Below are 24007 nucleotides of genomic sequence, written 5' to 3' on the forward strand. Positions count from 1 at the left end.
AGATGTGGGATATACAACCAGAGCATACTGATTTGGATGCTTTCGCTTCTCAACTTGTTGCATTTGATGATTCAAATAGTGAGCAAACTTATAATGCAAGTGCAAGTGCAAGTGGCATTGGCATTGGTTCATCTAATGTCAATGTCAATGAGGAGCACGAGGAGGAAGAGAATGAGTATGATGAATTAGAGAATCTATTTGATGATTAAAATTTAACTTGTTGAAAGTTGAGACAATGGTACTTGAATATTTTGTCATTTTGATATTAAACTTGATTTATATGATGCTATTATGGTATGATCATGATGCTATGATTACAAGTTTATGTTGGTTTTGTTGTTTATATGATGCTATGTGACATGCTAATCTTAATTCATGCTTATAAACTGCACACACACACACATATATAATTTACATGTTTTTGTACTAACGAACCCAAACTCCTTTTTAAAATTTTGGTCAAAATTTTGCCGTACCAGTTCAAAGAACCCGAACCGGCAACTTAGCAAAGAATAAAATAATTGATAAATATTATATCATAGAAATGAAAAATAATTATAATATAAAATTTTAATAAATGATCACATGATAAAATATAATATAAATATCATTCAAGTGTGTATATTAAGTATGATTACGTTTTCTCTTGAGCATGGTACTAGAATAGTTGTTTTTTCTCCTCATTTTTTAGTTTTCAATATGTGCACAAATTTTAATATCAAATTATTATAATTCTAAAAGTATTAGAATTATGATTAAGATTAGCTTTAGAAATAAGAGGGTTTTGCGTACATGTGTGTGTCTTTTTTGTGTACAAACGTACATATGTACATACATACTGTGTCTGTCTATTAATATGCATTTGTTTTTGTCTGTCTATCTATGTGTCTTTTTGTCTGTGTCTATGCGTCTTTTTGTCTCTGTCTATGCGTCTTCTGCTGTATAGCCATTTGTTCAGGACACAAAAGGATGTGCCCTACAGAAGCAACTCCCTGTTTTGTCAATAAGGGAGCACCATGATATCTTCTGAACAAATTACAGCAGAGTAACGGATAAATGGAGCTGCTCAAGATCATCTTGATGCAGTAAATTTATTGTGTTGAGGGCCCGATGCTTAGCAAGGAATCAGCAAATTACGAATAGTACTTTATCCAGTTCTTAATTATCTTGCATTCCAAATTGGAGTTTCTCTTCCAGCTCTGCGAAGATATTGTTATGAAGCTTTCAAGTTTCTGCCCTTCATTCAGCTCAACAACTAATTTATAAAATTCAACTCGACCACCTCAGCAGCTAAAATATTTATGACTTTATCTTGATAATCCATGTGCAATTTTGAAGGTCAATCCAGAATAATAGGACACTGTTTAAGTGGAAGACTTGCCCAGTCCTGAGACGAGCCGATCTAAACGAGGCCTGCAGGTCCATTTCAGACATTCAATGAACCTAGGCCCATATATTTTGAAAATTATTTTTCCAAAATTTTGTACTTCTAAATGTGCCATTTACCAAGTCTAAATCGAAGTCTAAATGCAGCTTGTCAAGTCCAACTCCTCAAAAACCAATTTGTTGGGCATGTGCTGCGTTTGAGTTTTCTGCCGAGGCTAAATCTGAATCAAAAAACAACTTGTGATTCTGGGACGAGTCTGAGCCTGGAAACTATGGGTCCAACTGCAGTTGATAAAAATTGTAAATTGATTCTACTCCTAACTTTGGTCATATGAAAGTTATTAAAAAAGTTTGCATAAGGATTTAGAGCTGATTGCTATGAAGATGATAAAGTAAAAACTTTCTTAGGTTGCCAAAAACTGATCCTTCACTTAGCATTTTGTGAAATAAGAGGGAACTTTGAGGACAGATACTAGAAAGTAGCATTATCAATTAGTAAGAAATTTATCAGTGTGCCCCAACAGCCACATTTATTCTCTCAAGCTGTGAAGAGAATAAGACCTTCAGAAGCAACTGTCAACTTTAGAAGTTTTGAAATATGATTACAAAGAATAATATATCCCATTGTACAACGCGATAAGGTTAGATCAGCTCAGTGTTTCATGCCTTTCCAAGTTTCCTGCCACCGCCTCAAAACTTCAAACGCGCCACCTGTTGGATCATGTGTAGCCAAATTAGCTAGTATAATATGTTACTTTATTTCTAGTTACCACTGGCAAAAAAGGCTCGAAAGTAGCAATTATTATAACTTAGAAGGACATATGAAATTAGCCATGACAAATACTGAAATAAGCATTTCCAGAATTTTTTTAATCTTATCAGTCAAATTGTAATTACAACCATTATAAGTGAACAGCCATTAAATTTTAAAAGAACCTGTCCTAGCTAACGTTACGCTTGAGAGAAAAATATGTAACATCTACAATCAATTGCATTTTAACAATTCTCAACTTGGCTAAAAACTTTGATCAGACATTAACATTTAGTCTTTTTCCCATGTTCAGAGTTTCTAGTAGACTCTGCAAAGAAAATTTTCCGTTTTAAGGCATTTCCAGAAATTTCAGATTTTGTCTGTCAAATTGTAAATACAATCAATATTGCTAAATTGCCGATCCTGGCATGGGAACAGATATGGGTTCAGGTATGCCAGCATGGCATTATTATTTTTCCTGGATACAGGTACAGGTTCAGGAAAAGAATAATGCTGTACTGGCGTACCTGAAGCCATACCTGTCTTCATGCCAGATATATATATATATATATATATATATATATATAAACAGTGATACTCATGATTGCCAATAAACAAAACACCTCACTATTTGCAAAAAGAAAATATTCATATGTCAAATGTCAATACACAATGAAAATTGCAATCAATATTCAATAATTTTCATATATGTCACATGTCAATACACAATGAAAATTGCAATCAATATTCAATATCTTCATATTGCTCTTCATTGAGAGCATCAACGTCAACATTTGGTTCAATTTCACTTGAACCAAAATTAACTCTAATGCCACTTCCACTTACCATGGCATATGTAGAAGCTTCCCCAGCTACAGCAAATTATGCAACAATTGCATCAAGTTGACACAGTCAAGAGTTAGATCCCAATTTATTGTCACCCAATTTATGCGACAATTCCATCTAGTTGACACACTCAAGAATTGGATCCCAATTTCTTGTGACCACCTCATCGTAATCAAGCTTCTTATGAGACACGAGATGCAAGTTGAAGTGTGCAAAAACCAAAGTCTCACCTTCTTTTGCACCCAATTGGTTGCACTTAACTAAGTGGATAAAGGAGTATGTACTCCAATTCTTCTCAGTTGAAGAACTCACAACCTATAGAAATGTTAACATTGGGAAAAATAAGCTATATTTCACGAAGTCTTAGGACAAAGAGACAAGGGGGTGCGGGGATATGTCTCGATGATGGGGGGACCAAGGACCTAGATTTGGGGATGGTAATTAGTGGGGTTTTGGGAGTAAAGACCCCAAATTAAGGCCTATGAAACTGCACAAACCTTCTTGACACGCACTATTTTAGTATTTTCACAATTTGATCACTTAAGGGCAAAATTAAGTCTTTTGGCACTTTTTTGTTGATAATTTTTTTTAAAAATAATTTTTTCTTTTTCTTTTTCTTTTGGGCAGTGCTTGGGTCCACCTTGGGAACCCAGGTTGCCCCAAGCCGTCCCAGTCCCAAACCAACAACCTTACCGGTCCCAAACCAACCCTATACATGTACAGAGGGTTTTCCCAAACCCTGCAAAATAGATTATATGTGAACAGAGATGAAATTCCAATAGAACTAGCGCTGCCTAATGTCACACTCATGAGTAAAATATGTAATATCTACAATCAGTTGCACCTCAACAATTCTCAACTTGGATAGCTAAAACTTAGATCAAACATACCACTTTTTCCCTGTACAGGATTTTTCCACAATCTGCAATAAAATATAACTTTCTCATGCGATGGCTCACATTCGATATCTCTCAGTACTTCACAAAGCAGTTTATGAAAAGTAATATTTCCAATCATACTGTTTACAAGTTTAATTTCAATCTAGACTCTTTCTCAATTACCAAGTTTGCAATAATGAATAATCTCGATACTAAGTTACAAAGTAATTAAACATACCTATAAAAGGCAGCGGGTTGGCACTAAAGTTGTACATAACTTTCAACTCTAACATCATACATGATGTAAAGTTGGCTAGAGTTTCCGAAGAACATAAAATAGTTGCATGATGTCATAATGTTGTCTGAACAGTTAAATCCTGATCCCAAATTAGATCAGTCAAGTCAAGTAGGCTTGCTGATTCGTTTATTTTCTCGTTGAAGTTGTCTTAAGTTAATCCTTATGACTAACACATTTTAAAGGGTAATTCTGGAGAAAATGGCACATCAGTTGAGTTGCAAAAAGTAGTTAGTCAGAAAACACAGACGGACAAGTGACTGAAGGATCTGGATGCACAGGGAACCTGTCCCTGACAAAAGAGAAGGTAGAAATAACAGTTTTAACTGTGGTCAAGCACAAATGTCTAGTTCAACAGCAGGTGAAAGTTGAAATTGTCACCCTCAAACTAAACAATCAGAACCAATAATAATTCGACTGCAATCCCATGCATTGCAGAAATAATAGAGACATTGTATAGGGTTTACGAGTTCCAAAATGTGTATAGAAAATTCCTTTTGGTTTCTGTGACACCTGAACTTCCTTCTTTCAAATCATTTGTAATTCTTTTAGAAAATTGGTTGTCAAGGCCCATCAGTGGCAGCAAAGGAGTCTTTGAGAGGGTACCAGAGATTAAGGGAGCTTGTGTGAAGGCATTGGAGAGTTGTATGGTGTAGGTCATTACTATTGTAGGCAAGAAGAAGTCCTTGTAAACCTTGTTTTAGGTAAGAAAACCATTGTGAAAACCATTGTAACAGCTCAATTGATGGTGATTTGAGGAAGAACACCTCATTCTCCTAAAGTTTTTCCCCAATTCCATTTCTTCAAGTCAAATCACTGGTATATTCTCATTATTAGTGTATAAGACATGATACAAGTATAAACTTCAATACCACTAAACGTGATACAAATGTGTTGATTTGACATTGCTGATCTAGGGTGCCTCGGATGGTGCCCCAAGGATAGACACACTTACTAGACTAAATGTGCTATGGTAAGGTTGGTCGCTGGGCTGGGTTGCAGGGATACCCCTGGCACAACAAAAAATAAAAATGTGCAATGGTGGAAGCATATATTTGAATGACAGAGGCCAAGGACCATATCAAAGTGGAGTTGGCTAGGCCAAAAACGAATAACAAAATGGTTAGACGATAAAATGACAACTGTAACATGCAAAGTTTTATTATGCATTAGTTTTAAAGGAAGATCTGAGAGGTTGGATGTATTCTGAATGCCTAGACTACCCTCCTGTTCTACCACTAACTTCCTTCGAACTCTTACCAACAAAGGTAATTTAGTTACAGTATTATACATTTATGAGGGTGATGAGTGGCAGTGGCAGCAGCAGCAGCAGTTACAATACTGTTTGTTGTTATCTGAATTCTGGCTAGATCCCCTATCTTTCTCTTACCCAGGGATACCATTGCAACCGTCTGTGCAGAACAAATGCCATCAGGTTTGTTCAGCAAGTTTGGACAAGTGTTTAAATATGATTTAACCACCATATGTTCTGCAAGTGACGAAAAAGCTGCTTGTCAAGCCATGTTAACCACATGCTAGTACTGACATAGTTATGAGCTCTTGAGTGTTCCAGATCCCCTTGATCAACCTTTCAACTTCTTTTTTTTATAGTTTAAATGATTTACTCTTTTTTAATTTAAAAATCATATATTTATGGGACATGTGACCATCCCCAAAAATCCTAGACACCCAGACATACCCAAGACCTAGGCCACACTTGGGAGGTCTTTTGAGGATATGTCCTCAACTTCTCGCTGGCAAGGGGCGGCCAGGGGTCATCCCCTGCAGTCCCATCATACCAGAAATGGCAGGGGAAATGAGGGCACGGGGAAAAGTGACTGCTCTGTTAGATATGTCTACAAAATGTGAATGTATACTGGAGGCACATAAACTGTTTGGAAAGAATACAGAAAAGTATTGTCCCATCCAGTCAGTTCATTTTCTCCAGTTTGCTCATTTTTATCAATGTGACAACTCTAGAAAATATATTTGATCTGATTAAGGTCCACTGTAGTCCCTGGGTGTAACATGATGGCTCTATATGAGAGTATCATAGATGAGATTCTTGCATTGGTAGAAAAGGATAAGGATCACAGTTATGGGAACAGTACATCAAAATTGGATGCTTTCCACCAGTGCACTGTCAGGTAATATATTTTCAAAGGCTAATGTGACAGACAAACTCACTCCCCAAGGTGAGGATAAGCAAGAGTCTATTAACATTCATCCCTTATATCTTTTGAGGAAGTAATTGAATTCTTTAAAAAAGAGTTTTCAAGCTTTGCTGACTATCCTAACTCAGCTCAGTCTTCTCCATCAATTAGGCGTTCTCTAGACCAGGTTATGAAGAAGGGAGAAATTGTAAAGAATTGTGAATGTCATGTATCAACGGTTGACACATAAACATACTTTGAAAGGAATCTCACAGAAGCTCAGGCATCAAACTTCCCTGCAATAATGTCTGACCCTGGAATTCTTTCCGCTGGTCAAATATACAAACAGATTTTGTATAGAGAAATGGATCAGTTCGGGTCATGATACAAACGCAAAAGTCAGCAGAATTTGACTAGTCTTTGTCTGAATCCTAGTTATTTTGTCAGACACTCAAACTACCAGTTGGTGTTGCGAAATCAGAATTGAAGTTCCAGATTCACCAACTACATCCTTTCCATTCACAGACAGGAAATGGGAATTAGAGGATTCTGGATCAAGAAAAAGAGTTAATGGTGATCACCTAGAAGAAATCAAAATAGTTCTATTAGAGGGCATTCAAATGTTTGGTTGCATTGAGGATGAGATTCGCATATTTTCAACAAGTACTTCTAGTACCAGTTATAATTGTGATTCTCCAATTTTGCTCGAAAATAAAGGTTCCAGTGAAGCTTGGAATAGAAACCTCTCTCAGCAGCATGACATATTAGAGTCACAAACCATTGACAAGTACATTGTACAAAATATGAATGCTTGCTTCGCCTTAGAGCACTGTCACTAGACCTGCAATGTAGCACAGCAAAAGAGGTTAAGGTACCATCAAAAGATGACGATGCAGCTCATTCTTACATTTGTTCTAGTAGTTTCATTCATGTTGTTGTGCATTTCTTATCTTCAGCTACTGACACATCTAATGGGCACACACAGGAAAGTGGAGTTTTGGCACCTTTCAATATTTCTATGATCAGTAAAAGGTAAAGAAGACTAGTCAAACATATTTTACCATCCTATGAATATGCTCAATCAGTACATGATGCAAATTTTAGTTTGTGTTTGACTTATTGCATTGGACTCAACATTCTTACTTCTGTTTATGCTTTGTGCTAAAGAAACAAAGAAACAATCTTAGCTGCAGATATTGTGCTTCTTTTTGGGATAACCGTACTTGCATACTAAGTCACCAGGTTCGGCCGAATTTCATCCTTGATGTTCGAAATTCGCTGAACTTTAAAACATGCAATAAAATTCGTTGAAGTTCGATTGGTCAAAAAAGTGATTTTTTCTGTTAATATTTTTTTGTTGAAATAGTTGTGACTTGCATATAAGGGATTTAAACAACAATAGCTGCTACTGAAAGTTGTTGGACTGGAGCAATTGCAGTTCTTCTTGATACAAAAACTTGCATTGAATAAGTACAAGAAACAGGCATTCTTTTACAATCAAATGGTTTTAAGAATAAGCATTATCCATATTCCATAGCGTTTCAAGGACAGGGATATTAGGGAACAGCAAAATACATTTCATAAATAGCAATCCAACCGAGCATTTTTTGGGGGGTGCATGACAGGGTACAGCAATACATATTTATATTCTATGTTCCACAGGGACCCATCCCCAGGGATTTCCACCCATTCCCACACCAGGGACATGAGGATGGTAGAAAACCTCCCAGAGACTGACCACTACAAAGAAAAAGGAAAAAAGAAAAGAAGGAAATGTTTCTGGTACACTAAAAAAATGACAAGGGATGACAGCTATCCATCCCCGTTCAGTGCAGCCTACAAAAGTGTCAATTTAAATAAAAAACACAAAAATGAAATCAGTGGGTTGAGGAGTGTGCCCACTACAATTTCACACACCCTTTACAACAACCCTAAACCAAAAACAAAGACACAACTAAATATAAAAAACTCTTCCATTTTGCATTTCATGAGAAGAAGATAAAGAATGAGAATGGCAGTGAAAAGGAAGCAAGAGAGCAGCAAAACTACATCATTTGATACAGGTTTACTATCCATCGTACATAAAGACCTTTTCCTTGCTTCCTGTTTCTTTCCTTCATTGATCAAGTTGATAGGGTGTTTCAGTTTATTCTACAAAAAGCACACGATAACCCTGAAACACAATAAAGAAAAAAAGGAAATGTTTCTGGTACACTAAAAAAAATGACAAAGGTGTTGTTTGTAACTAGGGTTATGTATGGGTTCGGATTGCCTTAAGGCAACATCCGAACCCCTTTAGGTCTGGGCCCTATCCTAGCGTAACGTGACCCCTAATATATGCCCAGCCCAATCTCCACGCTATCCTAAATACACACGCCACCTAATAAATTGGCGCCAAAACCTAAAGGAGGCCGACTTGCAATTAAGGGTTAAAGGTGTGTATAAATAAGAGACATTTTGCAAGTCAAACTCACTCATTTCATTCTGCAAGAAAGGTGAAACAGCTCTGCTTAACAAGGTGTGAATTCACAAGGAAGAAAGCGAATTTATCCAGACTCGTGCGAAATTGTCCAAGAGGACATAGGCTGTTTTGTACAGACTTGGAGAACTTAGAAAGTGCAGATCTGCTATGCAAAAGGATCAGATCTGACAGAGAAGCTAAGTATTGTATTTGTGCATTTAAGAGGAGAATATATAATCTGACCTGTGGGTCTTTAATGCTGGGTTTTTCCTCCTTGGAGGTTTTCCCAGGGTATGTGTGTTTGTCTACTGGTTACTTACTTTATTTCTGATTTTACTGAATGTTAACTTATTTGCCACAAATCTGATTACAATCTAGGGCATAAGCAAAAGGATATAAGTCTGATTAACAAACCTAGGGTATAAAATTACATGGTATCAGAGCTAAGGTTTCACTAACTTCTGATTTTAGCAAATCAATTGTTGCATATAGTTGTTGTTTGTCTTCAGATTAAAATGTCAGGTTTGAAGGCTGAAGATAGACTTGAGGGAGCCATTGATTTTGCTGCTTGGAAAGTCCGTATTCTATTGATCCTTGAAGAGAATGATCTGCTGAAATTTGTAGAAGAAGAAAGTTTGTCTCCTCCAGAAGATGCTGAAGAGCTGAAACAGTTCAAGAAAGATTCCCTCAAGGCTAGAAGGATCATAATTGAGTCTGTCAAGAATCATCTTGTCACTGTCATATCAAAGTTCGTATCTGCCAAGGAAATGATCAAACACTTGGAAGGGATGTATGAGGTCAACAACCTCAACAGGGCTCTTGCTCTAAGACAGCAGCTTCTCCACATGAAAATAAAAGAAGAAGACTCAATAATAGCCTACTTCATGAAGATTAATGAACTAAAGGACAAGCTAAGCACTCTTGATTGCCAAATCTCGGATAAAGATCTTGTTATGATTGCATTAAATGGTCTACCTGATGAATGGGAACCATTCATTCGTAGCATTGGTGGAAGAGCCGATTGTCCCAACTTTGAACGTCTTCAATCTGATTGCATCGAAGAGGAATCTCGAATTGAGGTAAGAGGAAAACTCAAGAACTCTCACAAAGATAATCATGTTCTCTTGGCTAAATCTAGGAAAGGTGGACATTGGAAGAAAGAAAAGAGAAGCAAAGATTTTAGATCCTCATCCTATGATCCAAGGAAAAAGTCAAGAGATTCCTCTCACATTCGTTGCTTCAGATGTGATAAGTATGGTCCCTAGAGATTGTCAGAATGACCCAAAGGAAAGGGAAGCCAACTTAAATGAAGTTGCCAAACAAAGTGAAGATTATCTTCTTATCTCTGCTCTATCCAGCAATGTTCCTACGGATAGCAATACGTGGATACTTGACAGTGGTGCCTCCAGACACATCTCAGGATTTCGTGAGCATCTCTCAGATCTGATTGAAAAAGACACCAACCTTCATGTAGTAATCGATGATGATGCTCGATACTCAGTAAAAGGTTTTGGCACTACCTCTTTAAAACTAGATTCTCATATTTCCTTACAACTCTGTGATATTCTTTTTGTAACTGGTATTAAACAAAATCTGATTTCCATTTCTACCTTAGAAGATAAGGGTTTGCAAATAGCATTTTCTGAAGGGAAAGTACTCGCTTGGCCTAAGAAATCTAATTTCAAATCTGCTCGTATTATTGGAAATAGATGTGATAGTTTATATAAGCTTGCAGCTAACCCAATTCAAGCTTTCATTCATGAGACCCTTGAATCTTGCGAACTATGGCATAGAAGATTGGGTCACTTACACTTCCAAGCTCTTCCCACTCTCGATAAAATGGTTAAAGGTATGCCTAAACTCAGTTTATCTCATGATGATGCTTGTAAAGGTTGTGCAATGGGTAAAAATATAAAGAATCCCTTTCATAAAAGCGATAGTAGGGCTAAAGAAAGGTTAGAACTTATTCATTCAGATTTATGTGGTCCTATGTCTGTAGCATCTCCTTGTGGTTTCCTATATTATGTTATCTTCATAGATGATTTTTCTAGGAAAACATGGATCTATTTTCTTAAATCTAAAAAGTCTAAAGAAGTCCTAAACAGATTTAAAGAATTCAAAGCCTTAGTTGAAACTACTACAGGAAATCGAATTAAATGTTTGAGGTCTGACAATGGAGGTGAATACACCTCGGGTAGTTTTTATGACTTTTGGGTTAAAGCAGGAATTAAGAGGGAGTTCTGTGTTCGCTACAATCCTCAGCAAAATGGAGTTGCTGAAAGAAAAAACAGGACCATTGTTGAAGCTGCAAGGGCCATGATCCATGATCAAGACCTACAACCTTTCCTATGGGCGGAAGCATCCAAAACAGCAGTTTACATTCAGAATAGATGTCCTCATCGCGCCCTAAAGGATGTGACTCCTGAAGAAGCCTTTACAGGAATCAAACCTAACATCAGTCACTTAAGGATTCTCGGGAGCCCGGTGTATGTTCATGTGCCTAAAGAAAAACGAACCAAGTTGGATCCATCTGGAAAGAAAGGCATCTTAGTGGGTTACAACAAATCTTCCAAAGCCTTCAGGATCTACATTCCAGGTCAAAGGTATGTTGAGGTAAGCAGAGATGTAACTTTTGAAGAAGATATTGCTTTCAAAAGATCTAAAGGTTCATTAAACAACAATAATGATATGATGATTGAAAATCAAGATTCAATAGTTGATGCTAACCCTGAGACACGGGAGGAGTCTACTGACCTTCCAGATCAGGAAGTTCAGAATGACCCATCAGAACCTATGCACTCTACCGATATACCTCGAGATATTGTGGTCTCCAAGAAGAGACCACTTTGGGTTAGAAACACGATTCAAGATGTTGAAGGATTTGCTGCTCCTAGAGGAACCTTTAGAGATAGCAAGAGATTCCAAAATCATGCCAACTACATCTTTGTGATGTGCAATATCATTGAGTCTAAACCTCACAATGTCGAAGAAGCTATGTCCCATCATGCTTGGAAACTAGCCATGGATGAAGAGTATGGGTCTATCATCAAGAATGATGTCTGGGACATGTTGGTGTTTGTTTTATCATCTACCAGACATTAGGATAGGATACCCGAAGGTATTCTATCCTCTCCTGAAAAATCACTACTGATTCCAAGGTCTATATGTGCGAACAAGCGACTTTAGTGGAATAACTTCTTGGGTAGTGTATGCTGAAATTTTCAAGGGGGACTTACGTTTAACAAGTATTCTTGAACTGCTGGACTTAGATGGATTTAGCAATTTTAGGCTCTTCTTCTTTTTTGGGGGGAATTTTCTAGGATTTAGACTTTCAAAAGAAAGGGGAAAAGAGATAGGGTTTAGGAGGGCTAATCTAATCCTATGAACTCTGGAGACAGTATCGACTGGGTGCTCTCGAGAAACCAAACCTTGCTTCGCCACACTAGGGACAACTACACAAGGCCGGTGCAATCTTCAATGGGTTGTGCTTATGATCGAGATGTTGGGATGCACAGGGGATGGGCTCAGACTAACTTTGCACGGTGAGATGGAAACCATCCATACACCAAAAGTATGAGCGGAAATACACCATCAATTGATACTTATCAAATCCTTCATTCAAATTAACAACAAGGAAAGCAAATCTAGAGTAATTTTAACTAAGTGTTGAGGCAATTGAAACCATGCAAATCATTCAAATAATAGAGATTACAAAGCAACGCACATGCAATATATTATCTGGAAATGACCTTAAGCAACAATACATCGAAAACCTCACCCTTTTCAAATGAGGGGAGGCAACCTTATATAGTTTCTCAAAAATAACTGAATGGCCGAGATCAAACAGTGATCAAGGGCCAAGATTGAAAGTCCTAAACCCTAATTAGGGTTTCCCGAAATACTATCACTTTAAACAAATGAAAGAGTGACAAGTGGCGCAGCTGCTAATTTTACTGAGGCGAGTGGCCACTTTCCTCTTTCAGAGATTCAACGTATCTGGACACCACGAGCTTGACCTCCTCCATGGTGACACTTGGCAAACCGCCAATTTGGAAGTCGACGAGATCCACATCGTTGGCGCACGTAGCAAGGATGCCTTCCCACTCCACTGCCTGGGTGAGGAAGTTGTCATCGATGGAGCGGAAGTCTGCAATCTTAGAAAGATCGCCTTTGTCAATCATCCTTGAATCTCCGAAGAAGCTTGTCTAAATCCTAGCTCTCAGGTTCTCTCCTTGTAAATGCTTCTCCCTTAGGCTTTCCTTCTGCCAGATCTCTGACGCCACCCGAAATACCTTGCCCAGGATCTCTCTAACCCTTGCCTCTGTCTCAAAACACTTGGTCTCAGATTTCTTCAGGACTTCGATCCGAGTGACCAGAGCGTAGTACAACGTGCCGAAGTCGTACCTGTCTCCTGTCTGTACGATGCCTGCATCCACTAAGCTCTTCTTTGACATGCCTCGGATAACCTTTAGGTGAGGGAGTATTTCATTCTGAATTTCATCCACTTCTTCCCAATTGGATGATAGATCCTGGATACGATCAATGAACAAAGAAGTTGCCTCATGCGCTGATACTAAGTTTTCTACTAGGGTGTCAGCACATATCACAGCATCTAAAATCCACTCCTTTTCTTGAGTGTACGATCCCTTCATCTCATCATAGTCCTTCATTGATCCCTGCTGAAGAGGCTGTGGTTGAGTAGCTGGGACTTCATGGTTGAGCGGGCTGGTAAGATGGAGAACATACTTCCTCCACTGCTGGTTTTCTTCCTCCACTTTCTTTCTCTTTTCTTTCTCATGAGCCAGCCTTGTCTTTAGAACATTACAGGAGTCGTCAAAATATTAGACCTCCTGGTCCTGGGTAGGCTTACCCATCTCTATGGTGGTGATCTTGTAGTCATCTGCGGTGACATTGTCCCTAGTCTTCCCTTCTTTAGGCACTACTATCTGGACTGTCCTGAATCCGACAGTGTCTCTCTGAATCAGGGAGAACTTCTTGGCTGGCTTGGGCGGTTTAGCTGCAGTGGGCTCATTCACCTTCTCCAGGAATACTACGGTAGCCTCCTCGGTTGAGTGGACCTCCTTGGGAACCTTGGCCTTTATTCTTGCTCTCAGCCAATCAGGAATGGTTGATTGTTCTAGAGTATTCCGATCAAACTCATCGTCTGCTTCTCCTGGGTTTGCTAGTATGCCATCCAAGAAAATTATAGGGGCTTCATCCTGTCCTCTGTCTGGAGTTCGGAAGACCTTCTCCACCACCTCCTCAGCTGGCTGAGGAAGAACTCTTACTTCATCATCACTCACATAGATATTTATCTCTTGTTCCCCAATTGTACTCTGACCAGGCGCAATGGAAGCAGCACTTAGGATGGAGTGACTTTCGCTAGATTCTCTTCTCTCACCTACAGCCCTTTTCCCTGTGCACTTTGTGGAGCTTCCACCCAACTCTTTTCTCTTTCGAGATCCAACACTTTCCGAATTCCGAGCATCACCGGCAGAGGTACAAGGGTGGACGGACAGAGTATCATCCACTCCCATTAATTCATAAGTTAGAACCATACCTTTGGCCTTTAACTGTTTTGTCTTTTTAGATGCCCACCACCTCGAGTATTCAACTACTGACCTCCTGAGGTCTACTAGGTCTGATTTTTCTCCCTCTGTCCAATCTATCAAGACCAAAGGTTCATTCTTCATCTTCTCAAAACCTGACTGCTGAAGTTCTAGGCTGCACTTCCATTGCTCTCACCATACTTAGAGGAATTCTTGACCAGAACCTCTTTCGGATCTTGAAACTATCGGCGGCATTAGCCCAGTAGTCTTCCAAATCTAGTCTGTGCTCAAACGTTGTCCCTTCGATCTTCTTTATCCTCTGGAATGGATCAAAATCTTTTCTTGCCTTGTATTGGTAAAAGGGATACTAGGCCAGTTCTTTCTCAGTGGTAGCTGCAACTTGTGATGATGGACATGTTTCCAGCCCATTACCAATTGTAAGTGAGGATGTGCCTGCCTTCTTCTGCTTATCCCTTTGAATCACTATATACTCCTCCAATTGTCTCACAACCTCGAGCAACACCACTCGGTTGGTTGGGTAAGCTGGAAGCTTGTATGGAGGACCAGAGAATCCCTGAATTCGGAGGTAAGTGAACTTTGGATATTGGATGTACCAACACCCGAACCGACCGATGAAGTCCATAGACTCTTGAGAGAGCCTCTGGTGCAGTCCACCTTGAAGGGTCCGGGTAATGTGCATCAGGAAGGCATCATTCACCCTTTTGAAATGGAACTTTTCCTCCATATGGAGCTGGGGATAGCAATCATATACTGGGAATTGGTTCTCCTTGTTCTCAACTTCTCCTCTGCAAGTAAGACCTCTGTACCTGTAGGTCCTGGCTAAAGAATAGAACAAGTAAGAACTCATGAAGAAAGTCCTATTTGCCTCCAGATTCCTTAGCTGGCTATCTAAACTGTCGCTGATCATACGAGCCCAGTCTATCATTTTTACTCCATTGATTATTTCATTAATGAAATAATACATCCAAGGTTCGAATGGAGCTCCCTGAGGACTTCCTATTATTCTATTGAGCAAGATGATCAAGTCCCCAATGTACTCCTTGAAGTATGCTCGTACAAGGCTCTTTCTCTGGAGTTTAGAGGCGCCTTTCCTCGGCTTGTCTAACCAGGAATGATTAACTATGGCATCATATTCTTCCAGGCTAAGTTACCGAATCGGAATCTGAATCGGAATCGGGTACGTGGGTACGGTACGCAGGTACGGCAAAAAAAATTTGAGGGAGTTGGGTACGTTTTGGGTACATTGGTATAAAAAACATATAAAAATCATAAATATGTATATTAAAATTTAAATATATTAATTCTAAATTAAAAAAATATTGATATATATTAAAAATTACATATATTAAATATATACTTTATAAATTTAATATTATTTTAAACTTATAATTTTATTATATAACTATTAAGATATAGTTTTACGAACAATATACTAATATAATGTATAATAATTTTAAAATAAACTATTTTATATATTCATTATTAAAAATTAAACATATTAATTATAAATTAATATTAAATATATCTTATAAAATTTATATTATTTTAAATTTGTAATCTAATTATATAGGTTACGGGACAATATATTAAGATAATGTATAATTATTTTTAAAAATCTATTTTGTATATTCCATTATTAACGATGAAGGTTTGCGGCAGCATCCATGGAGTCCGTCATGGTTATTACCATTCGCACAAACTACATTTGTCTAAAACATTTTTGTTCAACTCGAACAAATGAAGAAACTACTGCCGTCGCCTGAGCATTGCCGTGAGCTGTTGCCTGAGCGTTATCGTGAGCCATGAGCCGTTGTCGTGAGCTGAGGACAAACGAAGACAAGCGTTGCCGAAGACAAATCAGAAATGCGTTTTCTGTCTGCTGCCGTCGCCGAAGAGAAATCGTAAATACGTCTTTTGTTTTTGTTTTAGGGTTTAAATAACCCATTTTCCTTCCGTGAAAGTCAACCTAGACGAATCCAAGACGAATCGTATCCGAATCCGAATCCAAGACGAATCGTATCCGGATTTGGGGGAAAACCTAGACGTACCGGTAACTTAGCTTCCAGGTGATCATGGTATAGACTGTCAGCTTCATCTTTGGTCATATATATTGTGTTGTGGTACTCAGGGATCCTGAAGGCCTCTCTAATGGCCTCATCGCTGACATTTGCCAACACTCTTCCATCAGGTGCAACAATATCCTTACTGATGGGGTTGTAGTGTTTGGCACATTCAACTACTAGTTCATTGCACTGCATAGTGGGTAGGAAACCGGCAGCGTGCACAATACCACTCTTCATCATCTTCCGCGCAATGGTGGTAGGCACAAGGTTGTCCAGACCAAACATTCGCTTCTTAAACTCCCTCAGATTGATGTGTCCGAGGTTGGTGTCGCTGATGTTCTTCCACTTGGAAGTCATCCTTAACTCAGGAGGAGCATCTTTATCTACCTGGAACTTCATGGTGCTCAAGACCTGCAGATGAATGATAAAAACTTTAAGTTAGAAAAATTCTGCAGAATTTCGAAAAAAAATAACAGGGCCGCGAAATGGCTAAGTGTTGGAAAATTTTCATTTTTTTAACTCTCATTACTTAGTCACCAAAGTTGAATTTTCACCTCCAAACCCTCAGCCTTGAAGCTGATTGAAGCTGTGAAACCCGGGGACGCATCCCCTACCTGGAAACCCCCGTCCCAGTCCCGGGGACGTTTCGGGGACTCGGGGACGGCCAGGGGACGTCCCCCCCCCGTCCCCAAATTGTCAACATTTTGAGGGGACGTCCCCGAAACGGGGGGACGGCTTCCCTAGCTATGGGGGACGTCCGTACGTCCCGGGGACGGCTGGGGACGGATTGGGGACGTCCCAGCCGTCCCGGGGACGGCCAGACGTCCCCCATATCTAGGGCTAGGGAAAAATATTAAAATAAAAAATGTCGTATTTTCAATTTTTTTTAATGATGTTTTTTGCATAATTGAGGGAGTGAAATATCTCATGAAGGGTTTTTTGCCAATAGAAAAATAACAGCCGATGCCTATATAAAATAATAAAAGTATTTTTGGCCTCGCGGGGCGCTGCCCCTCGACCCCGCCCTGTATCGCGACAGGGAGCGCGCAAGGGGCGATGCCCCTTGACCCCAAGTTGGGGGCGCTGCCCCCAAACCCCCGTCAAAAAATATAGGGGGGAACTGCGCTGATGGAAGTAGTGAAAATTTAACCTCTGAGTCTGATTAGGCTCCATTATGTATTTTATTTCTTTAATATCTATTATGATATGCATATTGACAATGTGAATGAATTGAAATTCTGAATTATGAGTGCATATTGAGTATTGAGTCTATTGATAATGTTGTATGTTCGATGTTTGCATTCTAAAATGTTTTCATAGTATCATACACATGCTATATCCATGTTTTCATATGAATATAATGTATAGATGCATGCTTTATCCATGTTTTCATATGAACATTTAGAATTTTCCTATATATTTTAAATTTTCCCTATATTTTATACAGCCGTCCCCTTTGCCGTCCCCCCGTCCCCAAATTTGGGAAAAAAATTTGCCGTCCCGGAAACTTGGGGTAACATAGGATTGAAGTCATCATCAAGTGTTAAAACTTTCGAAAAAAATTTATACTTAACCAAAAAAGTTGAATTTTCACCTCCAGACCCTCAGCCTTGAAGCTGGTTGAAGTCCTCATCAAGTGTTAAAACTTTCGAAAAAATTTTATACTTAGCCAAATAAAGTTGAATTTTCACCTCCAGACCCTCAGCCTTGAAGCCGGTTGAAGTCATCATCAAGTGTTAAAACTTTCGAAAAAAATTTATACTTAGCCAAAAAAGTTGAATTTTCTTTCTCCAAAATCATTTATTAAATTCTAGAAAAATGCCCAGAAAATTCACAATTTTAATTTTACCTCTGACTTGGCTAGACTTTTCTCCAAGATATTGAGAAAATTCAGAAAAGACGCCTTTCTCCAGAAATCTGTAAGCCTTTTGCCAAAATATTTATCCAACTTCCAACAATATCTAGAATTTCCTCCAGATGATCTTCAAACTGAATACTTTACTAAGCTCTCCTTAGTAACTTCGAACTTCTTGGTGTAATAATGAAGTTGACAATGAAGTATTTGTAGACAAGGTTAAATTCTCAAGTAAAACCCTTAAAATCTTCCAACTCATACTTTCCATTTTGATTTAGCTTGAAAATATCTAATAATCTTCCAAAAATAAGCTTTCCATTTTTTATTTAATATCTCAATAATCTTCCAATATTCTTTTCAAAAAAAGCTTTCCATTCTTTATTTAAGTTTGAAAATATTCAATAATCCTAAGATATTTTCTTCCAAAAAAAAAAAAACTTTCCATTTTGGATTTAATTTCGAAATCTCTGTGGATTTTCCAATATCGCTCAAGCTTGTTGACTTTGCTTGACTTTTCATGTGTAGGCAGACTTTTAATGGGTTGTTTTCATCTTCTTTGAATTTTGGCGGACTTCCCTTGCTTCTCTAAGGTATGGCGGGGTTTTGACTAGGTTCCCACATGGCTTCCTAGGCAGACTTTTAACGCATCCCCTTGAGCAGACTTTTGACAAGACTCCCACATGCTTGGGCGGACTTTGGAGGTCTTCCATATAGCCTAGGTGGAGTTTGAGGACCATTCCCAAGGCCTCTCCAAGACAATGGCAGAGTTTTGAAGGTGCTCTTGGGCGGACTTTGGTGGCTTCTCCTCATGGCGGACTTTGGAGGTTCTTCCTTCATGACCTCCCAACCTATGGCGGACTTGGGAGTGTTGGCCATCATGGTCTCCATCAAACTTGGGCAGACTTCAAGCTCACCTCCTTTGTGGCCTCCTAAGGCTTGGGCGGACTTCAACCCATGCTCCTCCTTGGTTGGGCGGACTTTGACTTGCCTCCTTTATGGCTCCTAAGCCTTGGGGCGGATTTTAACTCATGCTCCTCCTTGGATGGGCGGACTTTACCTTGGCCCCCACATAATCTCCCAAGGTGGGCGGACTTTAGACTTGCCTCCTTCGTGGCCTCTTCATGGCTGGACGGACTTTGACCTTGCCTCCTTCATGGCCTCTTCATGGCTGGGCGGAACTTAGAGTAGCCTCCTACGTGACCTCTTCATGGCTGGGCGGACTTTAGAGTAGCCTCCTACGTGACCTCTTCATGGCTGGGCGGACTTTAGAGAAGGCGCCCACATAGCCTCCATCTCCCTTCGTGATGGGGTTTGAACCTGCAGAAACGATTCAAAACCCTTGTTAGCCAGACTTAGAAGAATTTTTGAAAGAAATTTCAAAATTTCACAGTTTAATTTAATTTAATCGGATTAACTTGAAATTTGAAATCTGTGCTTAGGTGGATCATCTGGAAAAAACAAAAAGCCTAAAATCTAGGGATTTTAGCTTTTTATGTCAAAACTTGGAATTTTCGAATTCCGGTCGGAGCTGGTTGATGGTGCAAGTGTAAACCCTAGGTTTGCATCCTGAAAAAGCAAAAAAAGCAAACATCCCTAAGAAATAGGAAAAACTTTCTAAAAATAGCCATACCGAGGATCGGGCTAAAAATGCCAAAAACGAAACTTCCTAAAAAATAGGAAAAAGCAAAAAAGCGAACTTTTTAAAAATAGAAAGTTGTCCAAATTTGTCCAAATCAATTGCGATCTTCGTCCTTCGGCCTCACACTAGTGGCGTTCACACTTTGGAATCACATAACTTGCAAAAACTAACTTTCAATCATCAGGGCTTGAAATGCTCTGAACTAGGCCAGATATCTGTTATGCTGTGAATGCTCTCAGTCAATTCATGAGCTTACCTAAACTTGTTCACCTGGTTGCTGCCAAGCACATTCTAAGATACCTGCATGGCACGATTGGCTATGGGCTGAAGTATTCACTGAATACCTCAATCCTCTTGGAAGGCTACTCAGATTCAGATTGGGCGGGAAGTGTCAAGGACAGGAAAAGTACTTCAGGTATCTGCTTCAACTTGGGCTCTGCAGTGATCTCTTGGGCATGTAGAAAGCAATCTTCGGTAGCATTAAGCACTACAAAAGCTGAGTACATTGCCTCATCTATTGCATCCAGAGAAGCAGTGTGGCTTCGTAAGCTCCTTGTTGGACTATTTGGTCAAGCTAGTGGTCCTACCACCATTGATTGTGATAATCAAAGTTGTATAAAGATGTCAGTAAATCCTATATTTCATGATCAGTCCAAACATGTGGAAACACACTATCATTTCATTCGGGATATGGTGCAAAGAGGCGCCATTCATCTAAAGTACATCAGCACAGATGAACAAATTGCTGACATCCTCACCAAACCTTTATCCAGAGTGAAGTTCGAATACTTCAGAGACAGACTTGGTGTTGTGGAAAACGGAACCCTAATTGAGAGGGAGCTTCAATCTCAATGACTCTATCTAAAGCACTTTGAATCATTCCTTGCTCGTGTGCAATAATGAATTATATCCAATCTATGCTAGTGTGCTAGATGGATAATTGTAATAATGTAAAGACCCACTGGTGTATTACACTTTCTATGCTTGTGTGCTAGAACCATCCTATGCTTGTGTGCTAGGTGGAAGATGTAATTCTATGCTTGTGTGCTAGGTGGAAGATGTAATTCTATGCTTGTGTGCTAGATCCATTCTATGCTTGTGTGCTAGATGGAACTTTAAAGGTTCAGATTATGTATTCTTCTCTTCCCTAGTTAAGAGGGAGTGTTGTTTGTAACTAGGGTTATGTATGGGTTCGGATTGCCTTAAGGCAACATCCGAACCCCTTTAGGTCTGGGCCCTATCCTAGGGTAACGTGACCCCTAATATATGCCCAGCCCAATCTCCACACTATCCTAAATACACACGCCACCTAATAAATTGGCACCAAAACCTAAAGGAGGCCGACTTGCAATTAAGGGTTAAAGGTGTGTATAAATAAGAGACATTTTGCAAGTCAAACTCACTCATTTCATTCTGCAAGAAAGGTGAAACAGCTCTGCTTAACAAGGTGCGAATTCGCAAGGAAGAAAGCGAATTTATCCAAACTTGTGCGAAATTGTCCAAGAGGACATAGGCTGTTTTGTACAGACTTGAAGAACTTAGAAAGTGCAGATTTGCTATGCAAAAGGATCAGATCTGACAGAAAAGTCAAGTATTGTATTTGTGCATTTAAGAGGAGAATATATAATCTGACCTGTGGGTCTTTAATGCTGGGTTTTTCCTCCTTGGAGGTTTTCCCATGGTATGTGTGTTTGTCTACTGGTTACTTACTTTATTTCTGATTTTACTGAATGTTAACTTATTTGCCACAAATCTAATTACAATCTAGGGGATAAGCAAAAGGATATAAGTCTGATTAACAAACCTAGGGCATAAAATTACAAAAGGATGGTCGGAAATGGCTACCCATCCCCCTTCAGCGTAGCCTACAAAAGTGTCAATTTATAAAAAACATAGACAAAACAATGAAATCAATGAGCGGTGAGGAGTGTGGCCACTAGGATTCCCACACCCCCTTTACAACAACCCCAAACTCAAAACAAAGACGCTCACAACTAAATATAAAAAAACTCCCTCATTTTCCATTTCGTGAGAAGATAAAGAATGAGAACAGCAGTGAGAAGAAACCAAGAGAGCAGCAAAGCTAAATCATTTGATGTAGGTTTACTGTCGATTGATCATTTGCGCAAATCCTTTTCAATTTATTTCATATTTCTTTCAAAGATTTGAACACTTTGGCAGTTTTTTGAGGTTTTTTGTTTATGTTTGCATTTGCAGCTGTGTTTTCTAAAAGCAAAAAACAATATGAGTGTTGTGAGGGTATTGAAAGTGAAGAGTTTGAGATTCAACATAAAACTAGAAGCCATAGAGGTATCGGTAGTTCTTCTGGGTGTGGGGTGTTGTAGATACTGTGGGTTCAAATAACCCATTTGAATGCCCTTCTGATCTTCTAAAACCTTATGCCCAAGGGCCCATTCAATCTTCAAAAAAAAAAGAAATTGGTTATGCCATTTGGGCAACAAGAATTATAAGGGCAGTTACCTTATGGTTTACAACGATCTTTTGTTCGTATTTGGACAAGGAGTAAAAGAATGTAAAAGTAAAACTAGCTAAAAAGGCCGAAGTGTCTAGGTTGCTCGTGGAGGGTGAGGCAAGAAATAAGTGACTGCCAATACAAACTATGCAATTTAATATGCCATTGACCACCCAAACCATGGATGTTGAGACTCAAGGGGTAAAACCGTAAAGGGTTCTACCAAGTGAAGGAAGGGGTGACAAGTGTTGCTAAAATGTTCAATATGCAATCACAAGAAGTAGCAGATTCTTCAATTGCCAATTTTATATTTGTCTGGGCCATCCCGTTCCATGTGGCATGCTCTCTTAATTAAAACAAATGTTAAAAGATACAAGCATAGTTGGTTCCTCAAATGCCCCCCTTAGAGAGCGTTATTAAATTTCTATCCAATAATTTAATAAATTTATAATTTAATAATAAAAAAAAAATTGTAGAAGGGTTTTGAAAGTATTTATTGCAGATTATATTTTCTACAAAAATCGCAAGATGTTAAAAAAAAATTCACAGGTTCAAATCGCGTCTTTTTTAAAAGGGGATTTCTTGTCTAGAATCGCATGTTTTCTTTCTTTGCAAAATCGTAGCTTCATCAACCATAACAAAATTGTGTGTCCTCTCTCTGTAATTTCGTGAGTTTCTCCAGTTTGAAATCATGTGGGTTTATGTTGCAGAATCATGGCGTTCTTGTTGTAGAATCGTAGCCTTCTTTTTTGCATGACCTTTTGTTGAGACGTATTCACACATCGCCCCTGCTTTTTGCTTTCTAGGGTTTGTTTTCTAGGTCTTTTAGGGTTTTGTCTGTTAGCCTTTGCAGGATGAGTGTTGTCGAGGGGATCGTTGGATTACAGGCTTTGCTTGAGCCAGGGTGAGTCCATAGGACCCCAAAATTAGGGTTTCTTTGAGAGTCTTCCTTAGGGCCTGGTTTTGATCTTGTTGCTAATTGTGTCTTGCTTTGTGAGTGACTATCATCCTTGAAGCTCCGAGCTAGGTCGAGTTGGTGAGTGATGAAGTCTGAAATGTCATCCTGATCTTCAAATGCCCTGAAATTTGGCTAAGTTTGGAATGTCCTGATCCTGAAATTTGACTAAGTCTGGAAAACTGAAGAATCCTCCAAAAACTAGATTTTGCAATATAACTCCTGGAGGTCCGAAACCACTCTCAAACATCCTGAAAGTATATATGGAATATAACTTAATGTATAAGCACTTATACTTAAATGTTATATTCCATAAAATGATCCTGACGGAGAGTCCAAAATGTCAAATTTCGCTCCTGACCCTTCCAAAGGGTCCAAAGCGAATTTCGCTCCTGACCCTTCCAAAGGGTCCAAAGCGAAATTCTCCATAAGACATTCTACTTTGACCAAAACCTAGAACTAACGCATTCCCAGGCTTGAATGAAGGCAAAAGCACTTGTTTGAATGAAGAAATGCGAAATAATGAAGTCAGGATCATGGCCTAAGGTGAATTTCGCTCCTGACCCTTCCAAAGGGTCCAGAGCGAAATTCATATTTCCTCTATTTTTCTCCTTAGCTTGACCAAGTTTGTAGACTTTTGAGGCATAATTGAGAAGGTCTAATGCAACTTTGCCTTGGAGAG

At 39.0% G+C, this 24007-nt stretch overlaps 1 protein-coding gene across 5 annotated transcripts in view; it reads right to left on the minus strand.

Annotated features, from left to right (window-relative positions):
• Positions 1 to 1771: 1771 nt before the first annotated feature.
• LOC131043659 (DEAD-box ATP-dependent RNA helicase 35) overlaps positions 1772 to 24007 on the minus strand; it is a 67219-nt gene continuing 44983 nt past the window's right edge. For all 5 annotated transcript variants that reach the window (XR_009105564.2, XR_009105568.2, XR_009105566.2 and 2 more), the window contains one exon: positions 1772 to 2097. The gene's annotated coding sequence lies outside the window, so the exon portion shown is untranslated. The remainder of the gene's footprint in view (positions 2098 to 24007) is intronic.

The sequence above is a fragment of the Cryptomeria japonica genome, chromosome 8 (assembly GCF_030272615.1).
Source record: "Cryptomeria japonica chromosome 8, Sugi_1.0, whole genome shotgun sequence".
Taxonomy (NCBI): Eukaryota; Viridiplantae; Streptophyta; class Pinopsida; order Cupressales; family Cupressaceae; genus Cryptomeria; species Cryptomeria japonica.